Source organism: Globicephala melas, chromosome 19 (assembly GCF_963455315.2).
Source record: "Globicephala melas chromosome 19, mGloMel1.2, whole genome shotgun sequence".
NCBI classification, from domain to species: Eukaryota; Metazoa; Chordata; class Mammalia; order Artiodactyla; family Delphinidae; genus Globicephala; species Globicephala melas.
The window spans coordinates 9,042,793-9,051,677 of record NC_083332.1 but is presented as its reverse complement, the minus strand read 5'-3'; positions in this window follow the sequence as shown (position 1 = coordinate 9,051,677).

Below are 8,885 nucleotides of genomic sequence, written 5' to 3'. Positions count from 1 at the left end.
GGCGGGCCTCAGAGCAAGGCCTGGCCGCAGGGGCCTCCAGGGCAAGGCGCACGTGCTGAGGAGAGGGTTGCACGCCACCAGGAGGACCTGAAGGTAAAGTTTGCTCATCCATTCGTGCTTCTGTTTAGCCAGAATTTATCGAGCATCTACCATGGGACAGCCAGGAACAAGACAGAGCCCTACCCTCCGGGAGCTGACATTCCAACAGGGAAGTGGACGATATGCATAGATATATGACGGTGGGTAAGAGTTGGTGAGTACCGTGACAAGGTATAAAGCAGGAGAGGGTCGAGGCGAGTGTGTGTGCGAGAGAGAAGAGAGAATTGGCTGTTTTACACAGTGGTCAGGGAGCGCCTCTCTTAGGAGGTGACGTTTGAACAGACCTGAAGGAGGTGAAGGGTGAGACAGACCACCGGCTGGTGGGACAGCATCCCAAGCAGAGGGAACAATCGGTGTGAAAGGAGGCACGAGGGTGCCTGGTCTGAGAAAAAGGCCGGCGTGGCTGCAGTGGAGGGAAGCAAGGAAGAAGTGAGGAAACGACTCAGGAGGGATGGAATTCGGCTTTCGTCTGAGCGAGTCAGGAGAGGGGAGGGTCGTGATCCAGCTACGATGTTCACAGGCTCCCTTCCCCGTTCCAATTCTCCATCCAACTGTTACTCTGAGGAGGAGATTTCTCTGCTCGTGGTTGGACATACAGGCTGTAAAGTGTAATCCTTGATCTGAAGAAGTGATGCTCCGCCGTCCAAACTGGTCCAGTATCTTGTGGCTCTTTTATAGGACTCTGGGCACTTGCATCTTCCGCTGAGTGAGAAAAGCCTAGTCTGGAGTCAGTTTCCATTTCCATCAACCTCCGTTTGGAGCCCCGCCCCCCCCCCCCCCCCCCCCCCCCAGCTAGCGGCGTCAGCCTCACGTGCCGGCTACCTAAGATCAGGCCTTCCCACCAGAGGGTTTGCCGCACAGCCATGTGCAGTCTCTGTCTCTCGTTGGCAGATCCAGCAGTTCTTACTGGCATTTTGTGCCTCAGAGGGTGCAAGAGGACTGTGTCTGGCTTCAGCCCCTCTCTGTATTGCTGCAGTGCCCCCATAGCCACTCATTCCGTGGCCCCAGGTGACCAACTCAAGGGACCACATGAGGATATCTGCTTGTGGATTCCAGTCACCTTCCAAACCTGGGAGTTCTGAAAGGCACCGACATGTCCTACTTTAACGCACCTCCTAAATTCCCCTAGTGATTTCCACAGGGCTGTGCCCCATATGGGCATCCCTTTATTTATTTATTTATCTTTGTCTGTCTTGAGTCTCTGTTGCTGCGCGCAGGCTTTCTCCAGTTGCGTTGAGTGGGGGCTACTCTTTGTTGCGGTGCGCCGGCTTCCCATTGCGTTGGCTTCTCTTGTTGTGGAGCATGGGCTCTAGGTGTGTGGGCTTCAGTAGTTGTGGCAGGTGGACTCAGTAGTTGTGGCACGTGGACTCAGTAGTTGTGGCTTGCGGGCTCCAGAGCACAGGCTCAGCAGTTGTGGCGCACGGGCTTAGTTGCTCTGCGGCATGTGTGATCTTCCCAGACCAGGGCTTGAACCCACGTCCCCTGCACTGGCAGGCGGATTCTCAACCACTGAGCCACCAGGGAAGCCCCTGGACATCCCTTTAAAGGCCAGGTTTCCCATGGCCAGGCCATTGACCATCACTCATGAGTCAGTAAAAACCAAAGCGGATTTTACCACTTTAATTCTTCCACCACCGTTGGGGAAACATCATGCACTTCAGCCCACCGAGCTGATTTGTTTTTACGTCCTTCCACTCTCTTCTGGAGTTCCCTACTAGTAGAATGTAAACTACTAGATGTAAAAGACCAGTAGATAAGGGCTTCCCTGGTGGCGCAGTGGTTGAGAGTCCGCCTGCCGATGCAGGGGACACGGGTTCGTGCCCCAGTCCGGGAAGATCCCACATGCCGCGGAGCGGCTGGGCCCGTGAGCCATGGCTGCTGAGCCTGTGCGTCCGGAGCCTGTGCTCCGCAACGGGAGAGGCCACAACAATGAGAGGCCCGCGTACTGCAAAAAAAAACAGAAAAAAACCAGACCAGTAGATGCTGATGGAGGTCATCTTGCCACCATGTATCAGGAAGTGCAAAGGCCCTGAGGCAGGAGTATTTCTTGTGTCGGGGAGGCCAGTGCAGCTGGAACAGAGTGAGCAGGAGGGGAAATAGGAGGTGAGGTCAGAGTGGGTAGACTTTCTGAACCCAAGGCAATACAGAGGAAAGCAGATGCAGAGGAGAGAAAAAGAGAATATTGTTTGTATTAAATGAGAGCCTGGCTCCAGCCTTGCCTGAAAGCCAGACTCTTGGACTTTGGGGTTACATGAATCAATAAATACCTTACTTTTTCTTTTCTTTCTCTTGCCTTTGCCTATCCTCTCCCCCGCCCCCCCCCCAGCAATCTGAATTAGCTTATTTCACGCCTGACAGTTTCCTGATTAATGAAACTACGAAAAGGAGTACAATGAAAACTAAATCACCCATCCAGCCTAGATTCCAGAGTTTAGTGGTTTCTTTTGTGTCCTTCCAGAGATGCTCTATGTAGATGGAAGATTTACAGCATTTATATGCAGATATATTTTCATCCTCTTTTTCACTCAAATGTAAGAATACTATGCACATTTTTCTGGGCCTTGTTTTTTCACCTGATATATCTTAGAGAATGTTCCAGTTTTCATCATCTGGCTGCCTAGTGTCTGGGTTAATGGCTTCAGGTACGTTTGTATCCAGCTGCTCAAAGACAAGTCTCAGGAATCTGGCTCCCCGGCCACTCTAAGCTCTTTCCTGTGTGTTGGTTTCCTTCTCGGGCCAGCCTCTCCATGGCGACAAAGGTAGCTGCCAGCAGTGTAAAGCTATTTGATCCTGAAAAGCTCCCAGTAAAAATGGGTGTGTTTTCCGATGGTTCCAGATACTGTCTCAGGGAAGACTTCTGATAGCCCCCCCACCCCCCATAACATGTCTAGCTCCAAACCAGAGTGGCTGATTGGCCAGCCTGGGTCACATATCCCTGTGACAGTGGGTGTAGTCCCTTTGATAGACAGCCAGCCCCTCCAGATATCAGTGGAAGAAGGGAGGGACCGGTTTTCAAGAGGGATGCAGAGAGGACAAAATAGATACCGAATGACTCCTATTCAGGACAAATCTTTAGTTCTCCAGCTCAGAGTAAAGCCTTGGAGAGACCCTAGAGGGCAGGCCACAGGATGGGCCTGGGGGAGACACAGCCTAGGGGAGTGGGTAAGGGAGACAACCTGCTTGAGTTTGAATCCCAGCTCCACTCTCTGACTGTGTGACCTTGGGCAGGTCCCTTCCCCTTCATTTCTTTACCTGTAAAATGGGGCCTATCAACTTCACAGAGTCCTCCCAAGGCGGGAGACTCTGCAGTAATGGGTAAGACTGTTGGGTCTTTAAAATCCTTTATGATAAGCACCATAACTAGAAGGTAAGTAAGAAATATTTTAAACGGGGGGTGTCTTTGGGGAGAGGGATGAGAAGGTGATGGGGAGAGAAGAATTTCTTTTTAATTTTGTTCCTTTTTTGTACCTTTTGCGTTTTTGGCCTTGCCCATGAATTCTTTTTACTTCTGTAAGATGTCAGTAGGGCTGTTTTCTGAGAGGTGGGATGACAGGCCATTTTTTTCCTCCCCAATATTTGTGTTCTATAACCTAAAGCACATTGACTAAGGTTGCCGAGATAACTTGTTTTTCTAGAGGTTTTGGAATAAAGATTCCTTTGAGATACGCACATATATTTGACATCGTGTTAAATGTGCCACGGGTAGGTGAATTGGTAGCTTTGTGCTGCCTTTGAAAAAAATTGTGGTAAAATACACATAACATAAAATGTAGCAGTTGAACCGTTTGTTTTCAGTGTACAGTCCAGTGGCATTAAGTATATTCACGTGGCTGTGTAGTCATCACCCCCATCCATCCATAGAATCTTTTCATCTTGTAAAACTGAAACTCGAACCGATAACAATAACTCCATGGCATCCTCCCTCCAGTGTTCAACAACCACCATAGAAGTGGACTCACTTTTTATGACTGGCTTGTATCACCTAGAATAATGTCCTCAAGGTTCATCTCTGTCATAGCATGTGTCAGAATTTTCTTCCTTTTAAAAAAGAAGAATGTTCTTCCCCAATAATATCCCATTGTATGTGTGTATCACATTTTGTTTATCCGTTCATCCACTGATGGACACTTGGGTTGCTTCCACCTTTTGGCTGTTGCAAATAGTGCTGCTATCAACATGGGCGTATAAATATCTCTTTCACTCCCTGCTTTCAATTCTCTCAGGTATATACCCAGAAGTGGAATTGCTGGATCATATGGTAATTCTATTTTTAATTTTTTGAGGAACTGCCATACTGTTTTCCGTCCTGCTCCCTTGATTTTTTTGTTTTGGTTTGGTTTTTTGTTTTCATTTTTGTTTTGTTTTTGGCTGCATCAGGTCTTAGTTGCAGCACAGGGGATCTTCACTGTGGCATGCGGGATCCTCCACTGCAGCACGCAGACTCAGTAGTTGCGGCATGCGGGCTCTCTAGTTGTGGCTCGCGTGCTGAGTAATTGTGGCGCGTGGGCTTCGTTGCCCCGTGGATGTGGGATCTTAGTTCTCTGACCAGGGATCGAACCCACGTCCCCTGCTTTGGAAGACGGATTCCTAACCACTGGACCACCAGGGAAGTCCCATGCTCCCTTGATTTTGAAATCCCAGCCTTTTTCTGCAAAATTGTAGAAGCAGGGGACCACATGGCAGAAACTTCTCCGGCCCATCTGCCGCCAGTATGCTCCACTTTCACTGTGATAATGATGAGTGAACCTGGAACAGATTTTGCCAGCATAATCTGGCATGACAGAGGATGGCTGTGCTTACTGTAAATTTGAGGTGTTCTCCTAATACCCTCTGTTTATGGGAAGGAATGTGAGCACTTGTTAAATAGTGTTAAAAATTCAACACTGAAACAAAAGTACACCACTCTTCTTCCAGGCCTTAAGATCTGTTAACTTTGAGCATTTCCGGTAATTGCAGGGTGAACAGTTTTAACATTCTCACAGCTAGAGTAACCAAGAAAATTCTAAAACAGACCAGGAAAGAGGATGAGCCTTGCGGGTTATTAAAGATATTATAAAAATATGTTATGAATCCACAATAACAGATAGTGCAGTAGAACAGACCGGCAAATCCAGGAATAGACACACAGATTTGGGGAATTTTGTTTGATGGTTTTGCAAATCAGTGGGAAAAGAGAGATTACTGAACAGCTGGTGTTGTGGCAGCAGTGGGAAGAGAGGCTAGTTACTCTTATAAATTCCAGATGTATCAAAGAATAAAACACAAAAAACTAAAAGGATGAAAGTCGTAGAAGAAAATACAGGCGAATTTGTCTGTCATTCTGGCATGAGAAAGATCTAAGCAGGATACAAACCCTAAGGGCCACACCAAGGAAGAAATCAATTCATTTTTCAACATAAAAATTAAAAGTCACCCTGTGACAGATGTTACTATTAAAAAAAAAAGACACGATACACTTGCAAAATGTTTCTAATGTATATCATAGGAAAGAGCTAATTTTTTAACTCTAGTAAGAGCTGGTTCAAGTTAATGAGCAAAAGATGAACACCCTAATAGAAAAATGGGCAAAGCATATGAACAGGCAATTCACTGGGAAGATATTACGAACAACTGATAAATTATGTGAAAAGTAAGCGTACTGCACTCAAGCTACAATCAGTGCAAATCAAAACAAGAGAGCCTTGTTCACCTGATGGGCAAACCTTCTTACACATCGTACATACCCCCTCCTGGCAACCATATTAGGGAAAGGCAGCTTCGTAGAGCGTATGTGTTTAAACTGATGCCAAGTTTCTGGAGTTTTTAATCGATATTTGGTGATTACAACTAATATTTTCACAGAGCACCAGTGAGCCTCTGTTACTTTAACAAAATAATCAATCTGGTGGTGCTACGTGCATGGTGGAATGCCACATACTTTGAAAAATTTACTTTTTTATATTTCCTCACATTAAAAAATACACCACCACAGAGATTTAAAAGCACGCAAACAGAGACATGATTCGATCCAAACATTAGCCAGTGTGGTCGGATGAATTCATTTCTCCACAGATAAAGCAGTGACTTTTTCTACACATTGTGCTTAGAGATTTGTACTTTTTGCAACAGAACGAGTGACTGAGATCAGAGAGCTGTGCTGGTCTGTGCTAACACCACCTGGGTACGTCCAGGCCTGTAAAAGTGGCCCCGGAAGTCCTGGGTCTACAGAGCGCGTCTGTCCTTCTCAGTTAAGCGTCAGGTGGGACCGTCCCAGGTCCTTTGGGTCCTGGCTCTTGTCGAGCCCTGATGGCCATGGAACAGCAAGAGGATGCATGGCAGTTCTCAGCATGACTCCATGGTCCTGGGATCATCTTAGTGCCCGGTGTAAGATTTGGCGTTTGTCCTGTGACTGCTGCAATTTTGATGAGGAAAGGAAGGACTTATTAGATAGACTTAGTGGGTCCACTATGAGACCACGTTTCCTCTGACTTCACTTTCAAGCTTCTGGCTCCATTTAATTGAAGTGTATCCTGGGTTTGCAAAGCGAGCTATAGAAAAATGATCATACGAGAAGATAGGGAAATTTCTGGGGAAAAAAAATGTACTGAGTAGGGATTACCACATAATCTTAAAAAATGTATGTAACACATAAAAATGTAAACATGTATATCTTAATTCATTTAGAAGTATAGTGTCTGTGCTTTTAGCCACTGAAGAGGAAGTGGAAAAAAAGAAAGATGAACTGCAAACTGGGAATAATGTTAACAGCATGTATAACACACATGGGCTAATTAATTTACCAAAAGCTGATTCAGAATAATAATATGAAAAAGACAACCTGGCAGAAAAGTATACAAAGGCCAGGACAGGCAGTTTGGAGAAAAAAAAACAAGATGACTATTAAGTGTGTGAAAAGAACAACGCTCGACCCCATTCCTATTTTAAGAATTAAAATCAAAAGCAATGAATTATAGTTTTTCACCAATCAGAAATTTGAAAATTGGATAACAACCCACTGCTGGTGAGGCTGTGGAGAAATGGGCAATCTCCTCCACTGTTTGTAGGGAGGTGAATGTGTCCAATCCGGAAATGATCTCAATGCCTGTGGTTTCAGGACTGGTTAAATCAATTATCAGCCATTCGTATGTGCCGACGCAAAAGGATTTCTGAGCTATCTTATTAATTTAAGGAAACATTCAGAAGAATGCATATTAAGATCATTTTTGTTTAAACACAAAAGATTTGTATATACATGCTGGTTTATGAATAATTTATTTTTCTGATAGTAACAAGTAAATAAAGAGTAATAACAAAGCTGTCCTTTTGGGGAAGGGTCTAGGGGAGGAGTAGCAATAAGGTGAGTCTCACTTTTCATATTTTGTCTTTAAGTACTCTGAATATTCCAACAATGAACAATTCATTCATTCATCAGTGGATAAGAATCCATCTGCCAATACAGGGGACACGGGTTCGATCCCTGGCCTGGGAAGATCCCACATGCCACAGAGCAACTAAGCCCATGCGCCACAACTGCTGAGCCTGTGTGCTAGAGCCCACAAGCCACAACTACTGAGCCCGCGCGCCACAACTACTGAAGCCCACACACTTAGAGCCCATTCTCCGCAACAAGAGAAGCCACCGCAATGAGAAGCCCACACACCACAACGACAAGTAGCCCCTGCTTGCCGCACGCAGCAACCAAGACCCGATGCTGCCAAAAATAAAACAAACAAACAAGAAAACAAAATAACCAGAGATAGTACAACCACTCTGGGGAACTACTTGGAAGTTTCTTAAGGTTAGCCGTACCCTTGCCACATGACGCAGGCAATCTACTCCTAGTATTTTTGCCCAAGAGAAATGAAAACCTCTATCTACCAAAAACGTGTACCTGAACGTTCACAGCAGCCTCTTGCTGATTATAGCCCAAATCTGGAAACAACCCAAATGTCATACCAATTTTAGTTATCCATGAGTTGATGGAGAGTTGGGCTGTCTCCACTGTTTGGCTGTCGTGAATAATGCTGCTGTGAACATTCATGTAACAAATTTTTGGGTTGCCATATGTTTTCTTTTCTCTTGGGTTACCTAGGAAGTGGTTCATCCACTCAATGGAATATTACTCAATGACAAAAAGGAATGAAATACTGATACCCACAACAATATGGACAAATCTCAAGGTTGTTTCTTTTTTAAATTGAAGTACAGTTTATTTACAATGTTTCAGGTGTACAGCAAAGTGATTCAATTATACATATATATATAATTTTTTTCAGATTCTTTTCCATTAGACGTTATTAAAAGATATTGAATCTAGTTCCCTGTGCTGTACAGTAGGTCCTTGTTTATCTATCAAAGGTTTTATTTTAAGGGGAAGAACCCAGATACAAAATAAATACACATACTAGTCTTAGTTCAGGCTGCTTGAACAGAGCGCCATAGACCGGCGACTTATAAACAACAGAAGTTTATTTCTCACAGTTCTGCAGACTGGAAATTCGAGATCAGGATGCCAGCATGGTTCTGGGGAGGGCCTCCTTCCAGGTTGCAGATGGCAGACTTCTCTTTGAATCCTGACATGGCTAGGGATCTCTCCGGGGTCTCTTTTATAACGGCACTAATCCCATTCAGGAGGGCTCCACCCTCATGATCTAATCACCCCCAAGACCCCCCACCTCCTAACACATCACCTCAAGGATTGGGATTTCAACATATGAATTTTAGGGGGACACAAACATTCAATCGGTAGCATTACTGTATGAGTCGATTTATAAGAAGTTTTAGAACAGGAAGAGCTAATCTCTGGT